The sequence below is a fragment of the Hevea brasiliensis genome, chromosome 14 (genome assembly GCF_030052815.1).
Source record: "Hevea brasiliensis isolate MT/VB/25A 57/8 chromosome 14, ASM3005281v1, whole genome shotgun sequence".
Classification (NCBI taxonomy): Eukaryota; Viridiplantae; Streptophyta; class Magnoliopsida; order Malpighiales; family Euphorbiaceae; genus Hevea; species Hevea brasiliensis.
Window position 1 is genome coordinate 86,208,726 of NC_079506.1, and position 20,430 is coordinate 86,229,155.

Consider the following 20,430-nt stretch of genomic DNA (forward strand, 5'->3'; position numbering starts at 1 on the left):
ATTCAATGTATATTCTTCATTGATATCTTGATAGTTTCATGACATTGATTCAAGGAAAATGTAATTAATCAATTGGACGTTGAGCAAAATCCAAATGAAAAGAAGTTGGTGGTTTGTCTATATTTGATATTTGATGTGGAATATTTGTCTTTTCCTTTTCAAACTCGAATGGTTTTGGAAGGACTTTCATTTCCTTTGGTTGACGGTCTTTACAAAACATGTCTGAAAACCCAATGGGAGAAACTTGAATTTTTTGCTTCTATAAAAGGAATGTTCTATTTTTCACATATGCATGAAACTCCTATACAATAAAGCAATTCCTATTAGGGAACCTACTCAAATGGCATGTTAACCTTCCAACTTGATTTGGCTTCTCCTAATAAGCCTCACTTGTACTCTGTTCATCAGCTGCCATGCAATATCCGAAGCAAATCGAAAGGCATTTAATTCTCTCTCTCATGTTTCTTATTCTATGAATTCAATGACTTGTGTTACCACTTCTAGTTTTGTCCAAGTGGAGCTCTTTGAGCACATGAGCACTTTGTAATTGTCATCCTAGCTAGTTGCAAGAATCATGCATGAATTCGACGATTATATGCATGCTGTTAATATATGGCTAAGCTTTCACCCTTTGCACTGTTAATTAAGCTCGACAATAACACCACAGCCCTTATGGCTTTATTTGTCCACTTAGAAACGGGTTCAATATGCTTATACCCATTCATTGAAAGCTTTTTGTCACTTTTTAGTAAATTGCAGATTAGTTTAGCTCATTGACTAAAGCACTAGCCTTATAACTGTAGTAATGATGATGATATATATTATGTTTTCACTACAAAAACAAATAGCAGATGTGTGACTCAAATCACTTGATTAGCACTTTGCAATTTTGTTCATGCAGATTTATATTGTGTACATGGGGGACCGTCCAAAGGGTGGTTTTTCTGCTGCATCATCTCTTCATGCCAGCATGCTGCAAGAAGTTGTTGGCAGGTTAATATTTTGATAATGCTTTAGATTTCATGGGCTAAAGAAGTCGCTTGGAATGATTTTTTTTTGGCAGCACCTCGTTTTTGCCTTCATATATATTAATTTGAAAGATTACAGCGTGGTAGTTAGATAAAAGAATAAACAAAATAATCAAATATTTTCTAATATGACAATTGAGGTTAAAGCTAACTCTCTAAGGGGGTGTTTGGTTTATCTGTTACGTGCAGCTGATAGCTGATAGATACCCAAATAGCAAAATTATAGTGTTTGGTAAACTTAAAAAAATAGAGCTGACAGCTAATAGGCAACTGATATGATACTCATCAGTTACAGTTTGTATCAGCTCTATTTTTAGAGCTGTTTCTCATCAGCTGATAGCTGATTTGGTTTTATTTTTTATTTTGACTATATTATCCTTTTTTATTTAACTTAAAAATTAATATTTTTAATATTTTTATTTTTTTTATTTATAATTTTAACATTTTAATTAACATATTTTAATTTTGTTAAAATATTTTTTATTAATAATATAAAATATAAAATATTTATTTATATCCAAAAATTAAAATTAATTATAAATTTTTCTAACAATAATAATTATTTTATCTATATTTTTAAAATTATTTAATTATCTTAAAAAATAATTATTTTCTTATTTCAATAATAAAATAAATAATATAATATAATAGATTAATAATTATATATTTATTTAAATAATATAATATATTAATTTAATAATTATATATTCAATTTAATAATAAAATAAATAATATAATGTAATAAATTTATAATTTTATATTTATTTAAATAATAAAATAAATTATATGATATATACCCTTATTAGTCATTTCACATATCAACAGCAACAGCTAAATATAATTTTACCAAACACTTAACATAAAACAACTATCAGCTAATAGTAATACTATATCATTATCACTATCACTAATGATCATCTATCATCAGATTGTATTCAGCTTAAATCAAACAGGCTCTAAATGGTTTGCATCAATCAGTGGCACGTCAAATTTTTTGCTGCACAGCTACCACAGGAGTTTCAATGGTTTTGTTGCTAAATTGACTGAAGATGAGAAGCAGAAACTGGCAGGTAGGTGTAGCACTGCAAATATTATGCTAAAACAGAAAAGAAAACCCATTTAAGATTCAGTAATCTTGTTGTAACTTTTTGTTTTCAGGCATGAAAGGTGTGGTATCTGTGTTCCCTAGTCAACAGAAAAAACTCCACACAACAAGGTCTTGGACCTTCATGGGACTCCCCCAAAATGTTACAAGATCAACTCAGGAAAGTAATATCATTATTGGAATGTTCGATACAGGGATTTGGCCTGAATCTGAAAGTTTCAATGATGAAGGATTTGGTCCACCTCCAGCCAAATGGAAGGGCACTTGCCAAAATTCCTCATATTTCACTTGCAACAAGTAAATCTTATAACCGCTACAGAACTTACAAAAGAACAAACGATGCATGCATTGGTTTCTTATCTTTTAACATTTTGTTTTCTTACACTTACAGCAAAATAATTGGAGCTCGCTACTATAATGCTGAACGACAACTTTACCTTGGAGAATTTGCTTCACCCAGAGATTCAAAAGGCCATGGGAGTCACACTGCATCAACAGCAGCAGGGAACATTGTTAGCACAGCAAGCTTACTAGGTCTTGGCTCAGGGACTGCTCACGGAGTTCATTCTGCCCGAATAGCCGTGTACAAGATATGTTGGTATCTTGGTTGTTCATGTTATAACAAGCACGCAAATCTAAGGTGCATACACAAATTGCACAATCACATGATATTGAAAAGAGAGGAAGAATAACACAGGATTTAACGTGGTTCAACGTTCAACGTAAGGTCTACGTCTACGGGCAAGACAAGAGAAAAAAGTTCCACTGTGATGAAAAAGCAAAATACAATCAATCAGAACTCTCAAACCCTAATTCCAGGAACCCTAATTCCAGTGTGTTTCCTGGTCCATACCGGGGGAGCGTTGCCCCTACACTCCCAGGGGAGATCAGTGGTGGGCTTCAGGCTCGGACCTATCGGCCCGTGCCCTCCGCTACCACCATAAATCTCACTTTTTATCCCAATCGGGTCGCAGCGCTAAACTTTCGAGTCTGGTCACAATTCAGGTCTATAAAAAATATATCCAAATTTCAAGCCACAAAAAATAACAATTCTAATGCTGATATTCTAGCAGCATTTGATGATGCTATTGCCAATGGAGTTAATATAATATCACTTTCAGTTGGAGGGTGGCCTATGGACTATTTTGAAGATTCAATAGCAATCGGAGCTTTCCATTCAATGAAGAATGGCATACTCACATCCAATTCTGCTGGTAATGCAGGCCCGGATCCTGGATCAGTTTCTAATTGTTCACCTTGGTCTCTTTCTGTCGCTGCTAGCACCATAGACAGAAAGCTTTTGACCAAATTAAGGTTAGGTAATGCAGCAACTTATAAGGTTAGTATGCCTGAAAGTCCATTGATGTGGCCCAATTGATTGATTTATCTTCTGTTTTAATTGGTCATTCAACCTAACCATAATTAACATGATATTCCTCCTATATAGGGACTCTCCATAAATACTTTTTTGCCTGAACACTACGAATACCCAATCATCTACGGTGGAGACGCACCAAATGTGACTTCAGAATACAGTGGGACCTACTCCAGGTAAATGGAAGCTAAATTAAAGATGTTAAATCCATAATCTGATGATGCAAAATGTTGATTTACAATCAAATATGTTGCATGAGAATTTGTCTCCATAATCTGATGATGCAAAATGTTGATTTACAATCAAATATGCTGCATGAGAATTTGTCTAACATACAAAGTTGATTGTGGATTGCAGATATTGCAGCCCAGGTTCCTTGAAAAAGACTTTGGTACAAGGAAAAATTGTTCTTTGTGATTATCTCGGTTCTGGGAATGGGCCAATAGCTGCAGGTGCTGTCGGCTCGGTTATGGAGCAAGGATTTTGCATCGATGTGGCCTTTAGTTTCCCTTTACCAGTTTCCACAGTAAACTCAGAGGATTCAGCTGACATTTTGAAGTACATAAACACAACAGGGTATTCTCAAAGTACTTTTGACGGGTTCATTAGTGAGAAACATATAATTCTAATCTATAGTATTGATTAAGCAGAGTCCATTTGATAATTTGCCAGCAATCCAACTGCAACAATATTCAAGAGCTTCAAAGAGAAAGATGAATTGGCTCCCTATGTTGTTTCCTTCCCTTCTAGGGGACCTAATCGCATAACAGCCGACATTCTTAAGGTGAATTGAGGAATTTCACCTTTTCTTTCTTATGAATTGTGCTTTTGCCCCTCCATTTGGGAGTGACTTCTTTATCATTTGCAGCCTGACCTAACAGCTCCTGGAGTGGACATCTTAGCAGCGTGGTCTGAAGCTACTACTGTTACAGGATCAAAATGGGATAATAGAGTAGTTCCATACAACATTATCTCTGGCACATCAATGTCTTGCCCACATGCATCTGGTGCAGCTGCTTATGTCAAGTCCTTTCACCCAACATGGTCTCCTGCTGCCATCAAATCCGCTCTAATGACTACTGGTAATGGTTACATCTGAAAAATAAATAAATAAATTAAAAATTTTAAAAAATTAAAAATTGACAGCCATTCAATAATATTATGTTGCTTAAACATAATAGGACAATCAATGCTTAAACATAAATATTTCTTACATCTTTTGCTGGTTAAATTCCTGGAAACAATATCTCTAAAGAAAAGCAGGGAAAAGGCTGGGTACTGGAAACGACCAGCCTCATGCTGGGGAGACCCTTTCTGCAACCGAGTTCTAGTTTAGATACGGATTAGATTCACCAATCTTTGAAAGTTTTTCCAGATACAATGGTGTTAATCTATCATATACAACTGACGCTTCTTGCTTTTACTGTTCTTGGCAGCTTATGTCATGAGTGCTACAGCTAATACCAATGCAGATTTTGCTTATGGATCAGGTCATATAAATCCTGTAAACGCTACTGACCCTGGATTAGTATATGATGCTGAAGAGATCGATTATGTTAAATTTTTATGCGGACAAGGGTATAATGCTACACAACTTAAGCTTGTGACTGGAGAAAACAGTTCATGCTCTGAAGAAACAAATGAAACAGTGTAGGATCTAAACTACCCTTCTTTCGCACTGTCTACCCTGCCAGGCCAATCTGTAGGTCGCATATTTCATAGAACTGTCGCGAAAGTTGGATCAACACCATGTGCATGCAAGGCAATTATAGAAGCTCCATCAGGACTTGACATCCAAGTTCAACCAAATGTTCTTTCCTTCAAATCTCTTGGGGAAAAGCAATCCTTTGTTGTGATAGTTGAAGCTGTATTAAATAATTCTGCAATCTCAGGTTCCTTAACTTGGGATGATGGGGTGCATCAAGTGAGAACTCCTGTTTTAGCACATATTATCTATCCTTCTCAGTAGTTGGTAATCATCGTTCCTTCCAAACTAAACCCAACAAATAAACTTACCTTTTGTATAAAATGCAATAAAATCGAAAGTTTATGAGATTTTCTGTAATGGAACAAAGGATTCACAGCTTCCATAATCGACAAATGAAAAAGAAATCACAAGTTCCTATTCAGTAATAGGACTAAGGACCTGGTTTGGCTGTCCTCGTATCCGAAACTTCTGGTAAAATTATGTTTATTATTATATATTATCATATTATTTATTTTATTATTAAAATAAATATATAATTATTACTTTATTATATAACATATAAATAATTAAAAATATAATTATTTTTTAAGTATATATAAAAATGAATGTTATAATTATTATTTTTTTACTAATGGTGTGCAGGCTTGTGAAAAGATTTGTTCTTCTATACAAGAGTTCAAAGCTTTTGTCTTTACAGTAGATTTATTAGTTTTGATAGAGCATTTTTTGAGCACAAATAAATATATTTATTGAATGTTCAGTATTTTTCTGGAAATTTTAGCCAATTTAAATGTAATTTAAATTTTAAATTTTAAGTAGTAGAGTACAACTTAAATATGAAATTTTTAAATAAAAAGAAACGTAATCTAACTAAATAAACTTTGTGGATAAAGATACAGAATTTTAAGGTAACTAAATACCACAAATCGAAATATTATAGAATACTTTCGGTGTATGTAGAAGTAGTGCTCTCACTTTTAAAAAATTAAATTTTTATAATATAAATAGTGAGTCCCGTATAATTATAAGAGATATTGTATATACACCAATTACACCTTATATTTTAATATGCTAACGTACCACATTCTGAATCATGCATTCTGGAACCCCATTTGGAGGGCGGCCAACGTTTGAGGTAACACTGAATTCAGCATAATAAAATAGGTTTAATCGGGGAGAATATTCAATTTTCATGTTGACGACGGGCTTAACAATATATGTCTGATAAATCCTATGGAATCGAAAGTAGCTTACCTGCTTTTTTTTTTTTTTTTCCCTATAAAAGCAGAGTCTATTTTTCACGTTTGATCTTGTAAGAGATTTTCCTGAAATGGGAAGCCAGAATTCTGCCCTAGTTTGGCTTCTTCTTGTAGGGCTTTCCTGTAGCTGCCTAGTCGTTGGCCGCCATGGCACATCCCACGAAGATCGAAAGGCATTTCATTTTCTGTTGCTTCTCTTTATATACAGCTCCTAGTCTTATTTCTATGAATTTAATGAACTTTATTTCTTTTTTTTAATTATTTTTATAATGTCTATTGTTACTTCTGTTGAGTCTCATCCATCTGAATCCAAGATGATAAAATTCTCAGTGAAACTCACAAATTTAAGTTTTCAGTTGATAATAGTCTAAGTCTAAGAAATTTTTTTCCATGAATTGAAAGTACAGAGTTGTTATTGTGTGACACACGATCAATGATTTGCATTTAGCGGAGGCAGGTGTATATTGTGTACATGGGGGACCGTCCAAAGGGTGAATTTAGTCAATTTACTGCATCAACACTTCATCTCACTATGTTACAAGAAGTTGTTGGCAGGTTGAACATTCACCTATCAGAATAATATATAACTTAAATATATATATATATTGTTCTAAAATTAATTGAACAATTTCAATTTTTTTTTCTTGTATTGCAAAAACTTATGAATTTAAATTTCATTTCTTTCACAAAAAATAATTTATATACTTAATATGTTTTTAATGGAAATTATTTTTTAGAAATATTTTTTATAAAAATATTTTTTATTATTTAATTGAAATATTAAACTAATTGTGATATGTAAAATTAATTGTGGTATATTTTTAATTATTAGAAAATAATTTTTTTATGAGAAAAATATTTTTTTATTAATTATTTTCCAAATATCCTAAATTCAAGAAAATACAAAGTGAAAAAAATAATTAATTATTAGAAAATAATTTTTTTATGAGAAAAATATTTTTTTATTAATTATTTTCCAAATATCCTAAATTCAAGAAAATACACAGTGAAAAAAATATTTTTTACAAAACAAATAAGTCTTAATCTCTCTGACATTCCATTTCATTAAATATTCTTCAAGCATTAAAATATATATATATATATATATATATATATATATATATATATATATATATGTATTGATGTTTCTCAGCCTAACCTGGTAAATGGATATTGCATTGATCAGTGGCGCACAAGATTATTTACTCCACAGCTACCACAGGAGCTTCAAAGGTTTTGTTGCTAAGCTTACCGAAAAGGAGAAGCAGAAGCTGGCTGGTAGGTGAATGCAAACTTTTTTTTTTTTCTCCTATTAAGATACAATTCAAAATTTCATAATTTTACAGATTATAATTCTAATATTATTAAATTAAAATTCATCTTTAATATACACAAATTTAAAATTTTATAATTCTACAAACGACACTGTTATCATTAAATTAAAACTCTTCATTTGAAAAGTCTGTAACTTTCGAAATTGAGTCCCTTTTGTCATATATATATATATATATATATATATATATATATATATATATATATATATATATATACTAGTTGATTGCATGTAACACCTTTTAAAAAAGGTTTGTGGAAAAAAAAATCCAAAACCTTTAGGGTTTTAAATGATTGTGACTGAAATTTTAAATTGTATATATTATGGTTAAATATTAGTTAGTTGTCACAATTATAGTAAAAAATGATTAAATTGAATTTAAGAAAGTTAACGATAAATTATAATATAATCTCTGAAGTTTTATTTGATTAATAAAATAGTTTATTTTATATTTAAATATTTTTATTTACTATATAAAATATATTTATTTTTAATTAAAATTTTATATTAAAAAAATTATTTTTATTAATTAAAATATATTTTAATATAATAAAAAATTCAAAATTACATAATAATAAAGTAAATAAAAAATAATCACACTATAAAATTTTTTTCCTAGTTGTCAGTTATCCAAAATAATCTCATTGTAATAAAACAATAACTTTTACATAATCATAAAATTCATTTATTTAAATTTCTAAATTTTTTTCTGATTTTTAATTACGCAAATTTTTTTTTCCAGTTATCAGTTTATTGTCAGATATATTAATCTTTCTAAACTGGTGAACAATTAATATGATTTTGAAAAGATTAACTACTATTTTTATATACAAAATTTTGAAAGATTTTAATAATTGATTGTATGGCCTATACTTGATCTGTACCTTTAATGTAGTTGTTTTGTTATAATGTAATTACTTTGCGTGATTGGCAACTAGAAATTTGACAGTGTGATTATTTGTTATTACTTTATTATTATGTAATTTTTAAATTGTTTATTATATTAAAATATAAAATTTCAATTAAAAGCAAATATATTTTATATTTTATATTATAAATATATTTTATATAATAAATAAAAAATATTTAAATAAAAATTTAAACCAATAGACTATTTTGTTAATTAAATAAAACTTTAAGGACTATATTATAATTTACAATCAATTTTTTCAAATTCAATTTAGTCCTTTGGCCACAATTGTGGGTAATTTTTATAGCCTGTTCCTGAACCTTAACTTGTATTTCATTTCTGTCCATTTACTTCATTTTGTTACTAAAAAATCTCTAAATTTTAATTTTATTTCATAAAAAATCATTCTAATCAGTAATAGCAAGTATCTAGATTAAAAAAATCCCTCTAAATTATAGTATGATGACTATAAATGCAATTTTAGCACTTTTTTTATAAAGGGTAAATCTTCATCTTTTCTAATGGCATTGATATTTTTATAATAAGTTCGTGTAGTAATTAAAACAATTGATATAATTTTTAGTGTGAGAAAAAGAGAGGTAAAAAGATAATTGTATTTTTTTTTTTTTAATCTGAAAATATGTTATAGGAGGTTGGAGATTTTTTGTGAAACAAAATTAAAATTTAAAGATTTTTTAATAATAAATTAAAGTTAAAGGACATAAATGAAATAAGAGATTACGTTCAAGGACGGACTATAAAAATTATCCCACAATTGTGACAATTAAAATTTGGCTATAATACACATAATTTAAAGTTTCAACTACAACAATAAATACCTTAAAAGTTTTGAATTTTTTTGTCCAATACACCTTTAAAGAAACCTCATCTTACTTTTCAAGATCCTTATTATCTTTTAGGCGAAATGGTCAAAAAGGCCAAATTTACTTATTTTTGAATTATAGCTAATTTTTCTTTTATCAATTTTAACCTAAATTGAAACTTTATTATTAATTGTGGTTAGTTACTAATTTTGATAATTTGAGTTCTGATGTGGCAATTGACACTACAAAAATATTATTATTTTTATATGTTTTTGCTAACGATGTGTGAACTTTATTTTTTTTTATTATTATATTGTTACTGAATGTGGCAAAAATATCATTATTTTGACCTAATTTAGTCAAAAATTAATATTTTATTATTTAATACAATTGACAAAAATGAATATTTATATTATTTAGTATAATAAAAAATATAATTTTCTCCACTCTCACTATTTATACTATTCAGTATAATAAAAAACATAATTTTCTCCTCTCTCACCCTAATCCTTTATTTTTTACTGTATTTATAAAACTTATTTATGAAAATAGATATATTATCATTTATTTAAGATTAAAAAATCCCTCCTCCCATCTCTTTAGCTAAAAAATGTCTTTACACTCATCACTGCTCTCTCTCTCTCTCTCTCTCTCTCTCTCTCTCTCTCTCTCTCTCTCTCTCTCTCTCTCTCTCTCTCTCATTTTTCTCCCATCCGCTCATCCAATGATATATATACACCCCTCCACCCATCTCTCTCTCCCTCTCCCTCTCTCTCTCCCTTTGTCCTCTCATTTTTCTCCCATCCACTCATCCAATAATATATATACACCCCTCCACCCATCTCTCTCCCTCTCCCTCTCTCTCCCTTTCTCCTCCTACCCATTGTCATTTAATATTATATATATATACATCCACACATATGTCTATTATTATTATTATTATTATTATTATTATTATTATTATTATTATTATTATTATTATTATTATGTCCTAAAATGATGATTATTGTTATTATTGACATTTTTACATGAATTTTTAATTTCTAAATAATAAAAAATTTATCTATTTTTACAAATAAGTTTCATAAATATAGCCAAAAAAATGAGAGGAGAGAGGAAAATTTTTTTCTATTATACTAAGTAACATAAAATTTCATTTTTTAAAAAATTATATTAGGTAATAAAATATTAATGTTTTTTACTAAATTAAGTCAAAATTTATAAACTGACTATAAATTAAAAAAATATATAGAATTTGCTATAACTGATAAAAATAAAAAAGTTTTAACTTTTTTAATATTAAAATTATATCATGTCAATAATAATATATAAAATAATAATATTTTTGACATGTAAGCAACAATTTGATGGAAATTAAAGTTCATGTCACGTTAACTACCACATCAGTAATAATATATAAAAAATAATATTTTTCCTACGTCAATTACTATATTTATTTTACCTAATTTAGGACCTAGGACACAATTAACACAAAAGTTTCAAATTAGCTCAAATTGAAAAAAAAAAAAACTATAATTGACAAAAAGGCGTAAATTTTTTTTTTTTTCTTTTTACCATTTGGCCTACTTTTATTCTTATTTTTTGGTTAGGGATGGAAGGTGTAGTGTCAGTGTTCCCCAGTCAAAAGAAGAAACTCCACACAACAAGGTCCTGGGACTTCATGGGCTTCCCCATGAATGTTACGAGAACAACCACTGAAAACGACATAATCATTGGAATGCTTGATGCTGGAATTTGGCCAGAGTCTGAAAGTTTTAATGATGGAGGTTTTGGTCCACCTCCGGCCAAATGGAAGGGCATTTGCCAAGAGCCCTCCAATTTCACCTGCAACAAGTAAAGCCTTAAAATATCTTAGTTACAAAATAACTTTTGATGTATTTCTATCTAACCTCTTTTATAATTTCTCTGTGCACTTGCAGCAAAGTAATTGGTGCTCGATATTACCACAGCCAAGGGAAAATAGATCCTGGAGAAATCGCTTCCCCTAGAGATTCAGAAGGCCATGGAACTCATACTGCATCGACAGCAGCAGGGGACATAGTAAGCAAGGCGAGCCTACTAGGCCTTGGATCAGGCACTGCTCGAGGAGGCGTTTGTCACCCCGAAGAAATTGCTCCCGCATTGTCCAAAAAATTTTTCTACGTTATGGCTGTTCCAAATGCATCCAACAAGTGTGCTTGGTCTCATTGTGAGGGACGTGAATATGCATGGGCCATGAAGAATTTACGTGGGGAATTAATGTGAGTGCAGGTTGGCATTTAGTGGCGCACTAAAGGGCCATTGTGGCCAGCACATGCCGTAGTAAAGTGGGACGCCACTTTCCTTGCACGTTGGACGTGTATTGTGATAGGGAAATTAGCATGGTGCGGCACATGGCCTTGAGAAGTGATATTTGCATGGCAACCCGCTAGGTGGCGTGAGAGCATCACGGCAAGTGGAGCATGGGACTAATTTGCATGGCCATCTTAGCACATGCAACGTGAATATGGTGGAGGGAATTATCCCGCCCAATCCAAGAGCAGCTTAGTGGGACCAGGGCACTTAAGCGCCCAATTGCTTGGCTCACAATTGTTCCCGCCCATGAAAATGCAAGGTGTCATGGGCTGCTTGTTCCTCATGGCCACTCACTTAAACTTGCCGCCCAATGAGCTCTAGATTAGTGTGATTTAAATTTGTTTAAAACCAGCCACATGTTGGTAATCATTAGGCAGCAGCCTTGCAGTGTATATAAGGGCCTTGTCCCCTATTTCTTTGTACATGAAATACTGATTTCATTTGTGAGAAGTGTGAGCAGAATTTGCTTTGTAATTGTAAAGCTTGGGAAATACAAGAAGTAGCCAAATTCCACCAGAATTTATTTCTCATTTCTACCTTTCTTTACGTGCTTGTGTTTGCATGATTTATTGTTGCTTTGTGTTCTTGATTGGTTGCTTGATATTGTGTCATTTCCTTGTGATTGGGAGTGTTGCCGATTGGTCCTTGGGACAAATAGGAGGCTGACTTGCTTGGAGGGAGTAAGTGCCACACGTTTTGGGGCTGTTTTGGGTTGATAAACTGTCCCAGCGTGACAGTTGGTATCAGAGCTCACTTGGTGAGTGTTGGGCAGCATGGCCGATTCAGGTGAGCAAGAACAGGGTGTTGGTGTTTCTACAGTAGAAGAGCAAACTAGCCGAGGCAGAAGAAAGGGCACAACCAAAACCAGGGATCCTTCCCGTGCAAGAGAAGACATGGGGGATTTAGAGGTGAGGTTGACCAAGATAGAGCGTCACTTGGTAATCGGGGATGATCGGTTTGAAGATATTGAGACCCGAGTGATGGAGCTTGGGGATGGGATGGAGGAAGCCCATGGAGTTCTTCAAGCTGCCGTGAGTGATGCCCTGGAGAGATTGTCAAGTGAAAACGAAGCTCTAAAGGTTGCCCATGCCGAGGAGATTGCTACCATTAGAGAAGAGAACCGGCAACTTAAGGAAGAAATGGAGAGAATAAATGGTGAGGTGAAAAACGAGCTTGTATTGTTGAAGCGGTTGGTGGCCCAAGGAGCAGGGACCAGCCACACTTTTGCCACTTCTACGGCAAGAGTTGAAGTACCTAAACCAAGCGTTTACAGAGGAGCAAGAAATGCTCGAGAAATAGACAATTTCTTGTGGGCTCTTGATCAATATTTCCGAGCCCTTGGTGTTGAAGAGGACTCAAGAAAGGTGGACAATGCACCATTGTTTCTAGCTGAAAGTGCGATGGTGTGGTGGAGACGCAGAATGGTTGACATGGAAAAAGGGACGTGTACCATTAAAACATGGGTTGAGTTCAAGCAAGAGTTAAAGAAGCAGTTTTACCCTGAGCACGCTGCGGATGAAGCACGGGCCAAGTTGAGAAGGTTGACTCAAAGAGGTACCATCCGAGAATACGTGAAAGAGTTCTCAGAAATTTTGCTGGAGGTTCCCGAATACCCTGACTCGGAATTGCTATTTTTCTTCAAGGATGGACTGCAGACTTAGGTGAAACTAGAAGTGGAAAGAAGAGGTGCTCAAAATCTTGCTACAGCTATAACCATTGCCGAATCCCTCACTGAATATAAGAAGAGTGACAAGTCCAAGCATAAAGACGGCAAAGGTAAGAATCATGGGGAGAAGGGCAGTAGCAAAGAGGGTCACAAAGAAGGTCCGAAAGAGGGAAAAGGCAAGAAGCCATGGAACGGGAAAAGGAACAACTGGAATGGGAAGTATCAAAGATTTGATGACTCCAACACTAATGCAGCCGAGAGACCTCCTTTGAGGTGCTTCACGTGCCAAGGTCCACACAGGGCGAGAGACTGCCCCAAGAACTCTGCTTTGGACGCTCGAAATGTTGAGAAGGAGGATGCTCGACCATGCCCCGAAGGTCCCAGCATGGGATCCATGCAACTAGTTGCGGTAGACAAGGGTAAGCAAACTGAGGTTCATGTGGCCAAGAGAGGAAGACTGTTCGCACAACTCAGAATTGGGCAGAGTGTAATTCCAGCATTGGTTGATACAGGGGCTACGGATAACTTCATGAGGCTGGAAGAAGCCGAGAAGCTTGGCATTTAGTACCACAAGCAAACAAGTTGGCTGAAGGCAGTAAATTCACAACCAACCCCTACGCATGGTGTGGCACATGGTGTTGCCGTGAACATAGGTGAGTGGTATGGTCTTCTTGATTTTTCCATTGTTGCCATGGACGATTATTGTTGTGTGTTGGGGATGGATTTTATGGATAAGGTAAGAGCAATACCTATTCCATTTGCCGACAGTTTGTGCATTGTGGGAAATTCTGGTGCGTGTATGGTTCCATTAAAAAGGAGAAATGGTGGAAGCACTTTGTCGGCTTTGCAGTTAGCTAAAGGCGTGAGGAAGAATGAGCCCACTTTCTTGGTGGCTTTGCAAGCCGAGAATATTGTTGGTATCATAGATATGCCCCGTGAGGTTCAGCCAGTGTTGGAAGAGTTCCAAGACGTCATGCCCCCTGAATTGCCGAAGCAGTTACCTCCTAGAAGGGAAGTGGACCATGAGATCGATTTGCTACCTGGTGTGAAGCCACCAAGTGCAGTACCTTACCGTATGGCGCCACCTGAACTTGATGAACTGAAGAAGTAGTTGAAAGAATTATTGGATGCTGGTTTTATACAACCGTCGAAGGCTCCATTCGGTGCACCCGTTTTATTTCAAAAGAAAAAATATGGCAGTTTGCGGTTGTGTATTGATTACCGAGCACTAAATAAAATTACGGTGAAAAATAAATATCCAATTCCTCACATTGGCGAGTTGTTTGATAGACTTGGGGACGCAAGGTGGTTTTCCAAACTGGATTTATGGTCTGGATATTATCAGGTTCGCATAGCGGAGGGAGATGAGCAGAAGACAGCTTGTGTCACTCGCTATGGATCTTTTGAGTTTCAGGTCATGCCGTTTGGTCTTACGAATGCCCCAGCTACCTTCTGCACATTGATGAACAAGGTATTTCACCCTTTTCTTGATGACTTTATTGTGGTTTATTTAGATGATATTGTGGTATACAGCCGGACGTTGCAAGATCACCTTGAGCATCTTCGGTTGGTCTTCAAGAAGTTGAGGGAACATCATCTATTTGTGAAGAAGGAAAAATGTGAATTTGCGCAGCAAGAGGTTGGGTTTTTGGGACATATTGTTGGCCATGGGCAGATCAGAATGGACAGGGCCAAGATCCAAGCCATAGAGGATTGGGAACCGCCCAAGAAGGTGCCAGAGTTGAGGTCATTCCTGGGATTGGCGAATTACTACAGGAGGTTCATTGCAGGTTACTCGCACATAGCTGCCCCATTGACGGATTTGTTAAAGAAGGACAAGCCGTGGGAATGGAGTGAAAAATGCCAGCAGTCCTTTGACAGGTTGAAGCTAGCGCTCAAGCAGGAGCCAGTCCTGAAACTGCCCGATTATTCTTCAGTGTTTGAGGTTCATACAGATGCATCTGACTTTGCTATTGGAGGTGTGCTCATGCAGGACAGACATCCCATTGCATTTGAGAGTCGGAAACTGAATGAGACCGAGAGGAGATACACAGTTCAGGAGAAGGAGATGATAGCAGTAGTTCATTGCCTCAGAACTTAGCGGCATTATTTGTTGGGTAGCAGGTTCACAGTGAAGACAGATAATGTGGCTACCAGTTATTTCCTCACACAGAAGAAACTTTCTCCGAAACAGGCTCGGTGGCAAGCATTTTTGGGGGAGTTTGATTTTGTTATGGAGTATAAGCCCGGGAAAGCTAACCTCGTTACGGATGCATTGAGCCGCAAAGTGGAGTTGGCGGCAACAAGTACACAGCCTACTCCTAGCTTGATGGAGCGCATAGTGGAGGGACTCCAGCATGATCCGCAGGCCAAGTTGTTGATTGAATTAATTGGCCAAGGGAAGACCCGCAGGTTTTGGAGAGATGACTAGGGGTTAGTGCGGACTAGGAGAGGAGCAGTGTTTGTGCCAAAATGGGGCTGTTTGGGGAAAGCAGTGATGCAGGAGTGCCATGACACACGGTGGGCAGGCCACCCTGGTGCACAGCGCACCCAAGCTCTCATTGAGCGAGGTTACTACTGGCCACGTATGGGAGATGATATATAGTTGTTTATGAAGACTTGTCTAGTTTGTCAGCAGGACAAGACCGAGCAGAGACGACCTGCAGGGTTGTTAGAGCCTCTCCCTACACCCAGCCGACCATGGGAGAGCATCTCCATGGACTTCATAGTGGGATTGCTGAAGGTAGGAGGCCTTGGCAATATCATGGTCGTGGTGGATCGACTCAGTAAGTACGCAGTGTTCACGCCTACTCCAGCCCAGTTTGATGCTAAAAAGGCTGCCAGATTATTTTTCAGGGGAGTAGTGAAATATTGGGGATTGCCGAGGGACATTGTCAGTGATAGAGATCCGAGGTTCACCGGTAGGTTTTGGACCGAGTTGTTCAGATTGATGGGGACAGACTTGAGGTTCTCTACCAGTTTTCACCCCCAGACCGATGGGCAGACGGAGACGGTGAATGCATTATTGGAGCTTTACTTGAGGCACTTTGTCAGTGCTAACCAGAGAGACTGGCCAGAGTTGCTTGATGTGGCTCAGTTCTCCTACAACCTTCAGAAGAGCGAGGCAACGGGAGTAAGTCGCTTTGAGATTGCTATAGGCCAGTAGCCTCTCACCCCTCACACGGTGGCTATTCCATATAGAGGTCCGAATCCTACAGCTTTTCGGTTTGCTAAAGAGTGGAAGGAGCATGTAGAGCTAGCAAAAGCTTCCTTGGCTAGAGCTTCACGCAAAATGAAGAAATGGGCCAATGCAAAACGGAGACACTTAGAGTTTGATGTGGGAGACTTGGTGCTAGTGAGAATGTTCCCCAGAACTCATGGCAAGCAGCATAAAGGGTTTTTGAGGAAATATGAGGGACCGTTTCCAGTAGAGCAAAGAGTTGGGAAAGTGGCTTATCGTGTGAAGCTGCCGGCGCAATTGGAGTGCCATCTGGTGTTCCATGTTAGTCTTTTGAAGCCATACCACGCCGACCAAGAGGATCCAGCCAGGAATAAATCAAAACGGGCACCAGTTACAGTGACAAGCACATTAGAGCATGAGCCTGAAGAGGTGATAGCACATCGGGTTGTTCCTCCATGGGGCGCCCACCCTGGTTATGTGGAGTATTTGGTGAAATGGAAGGGCCGTGGAGCTGAAGAGACTAGCTGGGAACATGAGTTGAAATTATGGCAGCATGAAGACTTGGTGAGGAGGTATGAGCTTGAGGCAACGGGGACGTTGCCGGAATGAGTGGGGGAGAGTGTCACCCCGAAGAAGTTGCTCCCGCGTTGTCCAAAATTTTTCTGCGTTATGGCTGTTCCAAATGCATCCAACAAGTGTGCTTGGTCTCATTGTGAGGGACGTGAATATGCATGGGCCATGAAGAATTTACGTGGGGAATTAATGTGAGTGCAGGTTGGGATTTAGTGGCTCACTAAAGGGCCATTGTGGCCAGCACATGCCGTAGTAAAGTGGGACGCCACTTTCCTTGCACGTTGGACGTGTATTGTGATAGGGAAATTAGCATGGTGCGGCACATGGCCTTGAGAAGTGATATTTGCATGGCAACCTGCTAGGTGGCGTGAGAGCATCACGGTAAGTGGAGCATGGGACTAATTTGCATGGCCATCTTAGCACATGCAACGTGAATATGGTGGAGGGAATTATCCCGCCCAATCCAAGAGCAGCTTAGTGGGACCGGGGCACTTAAGCGCCCAATTGCTTGGCTCACAATTGTTCCCGCCCATGAAAATGCAAGGTGTCATGGGCTGCTTGTTCCTCATGGCCACTCACTTAAACTTGCCGCCCAATGAGCTCTAGATTAGTGTGATTTAAATTTGTTTAAAACCAGCCACATGTTGGCAATCATTAGGCAGCAGCCTTGCAGTGTATATAAGGGCCTTGTCCCCTATTTCTTTGTACATGAAATACTGATTTCATTTGTGAGAAGTGTGAGCAGAATTTGCTTTGTAATTGTAAAGCTTGGGAAATACAAGAAGTAGCCGAATTCCACCAGAATTTATTTCTCATTTCTACCTTTCTTTACGTGCTTGTGTTTGCAAGATTTATTGTTGCTTTGTGTTCTTGATTGGTTGCTTGATATTGTGCCATTTCCTTGTGATTGGGAGTGTTGCCGATTGGTCCTTGGGAGAAATAGGAGGCTGACTTGCTTGGAGGGAGTAAGTGCCGCACGTTTTGGGGCTGTTTTGGGTTGATAAATTGTCCCAGCGTGACACGTTCCTTCTGCTCGAATTGCCGTGTACAAGATATGTTGGTCTATTGGCTGTTGGGATGCTGACATTCTTGCAGCATTTGATGATGCTATTGCTGACGGAGTTGATATAATATCTCTATCAGTTGGAGGGTGGCCTACTGTTTATTTTGAGGATTCAATCGCAATTGGAGCTTTCCATTCAATGAAGAATGGGATACTCACATCCAATTCTGCTGGTAATTTGGGCCCTTCTCGTAAATCAGTGTCAAATTGCTCTCCTTGGTCTCTTTCTGTGGCTGCTAGCACCATTGACAGAAAGTTTATCACCCAGGTGAAATTAGGCATTGGAGCAATTTATGAGGTGAGAGCATACATGTTTGAGTCTTGGATATCTTTGAATTTTAAACACCCTTTGAAAATTTTCATGTACACCATTTGATTAAATATTGTGTTATCTCTTGGATTGGTGACTAAACCCAAGATTTTCATCTTCCATTCCAGGGAATTTCCATAAATACTTTTGACCATGGAAATTTCATGTATCCAATCATCAATGGTGGGGAGACATCAGAAGGGTATAAAATAATGGCTTCCAGTATATAAAAAGAAACAGAAAAGATGTTGAATTTATAGGACTTCACTGAATTGTGTTTAGATTCAAGGTTCAGCAGATCTAAAGTTAAACTCTTAACTCCAGAATCGTCTTTCATCAATTATTGCTTGGAATTTTACTTTTAAGTGTTTAGTTTAATCTCATTTTATTAATTTTCATTATTATCAATTTCTTTATTTTGCGATTTATTAAATTAGTCATTGTTTGAATTTAGTTTTGCATTTTCATACCTTATGCTTCAAATTCCTAAATTTCTTTTATTAATTTGATTAAAATACAATTTTAACATATTTTATTTTACATCAAAAATTCAATCATTAACACAACTCCTCGTGGGAACGATATCTTTTTCTATACTACTTGAATGACCCGTGCACTTGCGGTTGGGACACATCAACAGTCCCTGGAGTGGACATTTTAGCTGCATGGTCAGAAGCTACTACTGTAACAGGATCACCATGGGACAAAAGGGTAGTTCCATACAACATAGTCTCTGGTACATCCATGTCTTGCCCTCACGTATCTGGTGCAGCTGCTTATGTCAAGTCATTTCACCCAACGTGGTCTCCTGCTGCCATTAAGTCTGCTCTAATGACAACAGGTGAAGCTAAACCTTTTGGATCGACCCTTCAACTTGCTAATTCTTTCTGTACGCACCACGATTTAATGGGTAATCCGAATCAATCCACAACTCAAAATAACTTAATCTGAACTCGAACCTGAACCTGCCTGATTTGACTCATTTGCTACCTTTAGTTTAATTACTATTTAATCAAAGAGGAAATGACATATTTGAAGCCCTCTAAGATCTAATTTTCATATGAACAAACCCGTTTTTTGCAGCTTATCCCATGAATGCTGCTGCTAATACAGAAGCAGAGTTTGCTTTCGGATCAGGTCATATAAATCCTGTTAAGGCCATTGACCCTGGATTGGTATATGATGCTGAAGAGATTGATTATGTGAAGTTTTTGTGCGGACAAGGGTATAATGCGACACAACTTAAGCTTGTGACAGGGGACACTAGTGCTTGCTCTGAAGAAACAAATGGAACAGTGTGGGATCTAAACTACCCTTCTTTCGCTCTATCTACCCTATTTGGGAAATCTGCATCTGGCGTCTTTAACAGAACTGTCACAAATGTGGGGTCCTCATCATCTACTTACAAGGCAATTATAAATGCTCCATCAACTCTTATTATCAAAGTTGAACCAAGTGTTCTTACTTTCAATTCTCTTGGAGAAAAGCAATCCTTTGTTGTGACAGTTGAAGCCTCTTTTAATGAATCTGCAAAATTCTTCTCTGGTGCTTTGGTTTGGGATGATGGGGTGCATCAAGTGAGAAGTCCCATTGTTGGATTTATTTCCTATATTTAGCAATAGAATGGGATATCCAATTTGATTTCTTTTAAAAAAAAATTTTTCAACTTAGTCTACTTAATCGAAGATCCATCACTCATTCATCTAATAAATTCAAGTTGGAGTCTTATATTTCAATATA

At 36.2% G+C, this 20,430-nt stretch overlaps 2 pseudogenes; both read left to right on the forward strand.

Moving 5' to 3' along the window:
- Positions 1-340: 340 nt before the first annotated feature.
- Positions 341-5,588, forward strand: LOC110667098 (cucumisin-like; annotated as a pseudogene).
- A 929-nt stretch (positions 5,589-6,517) lies between these two features.
- On the forward strand, positions 6,518-20,306 carry LOC110641391 (subtilisin-like protease SBT4.10; annotated as a pseudogene).
- The last annotated feature ends 124 nt before the right edge of the window (positions 20,307-20,430 follow it).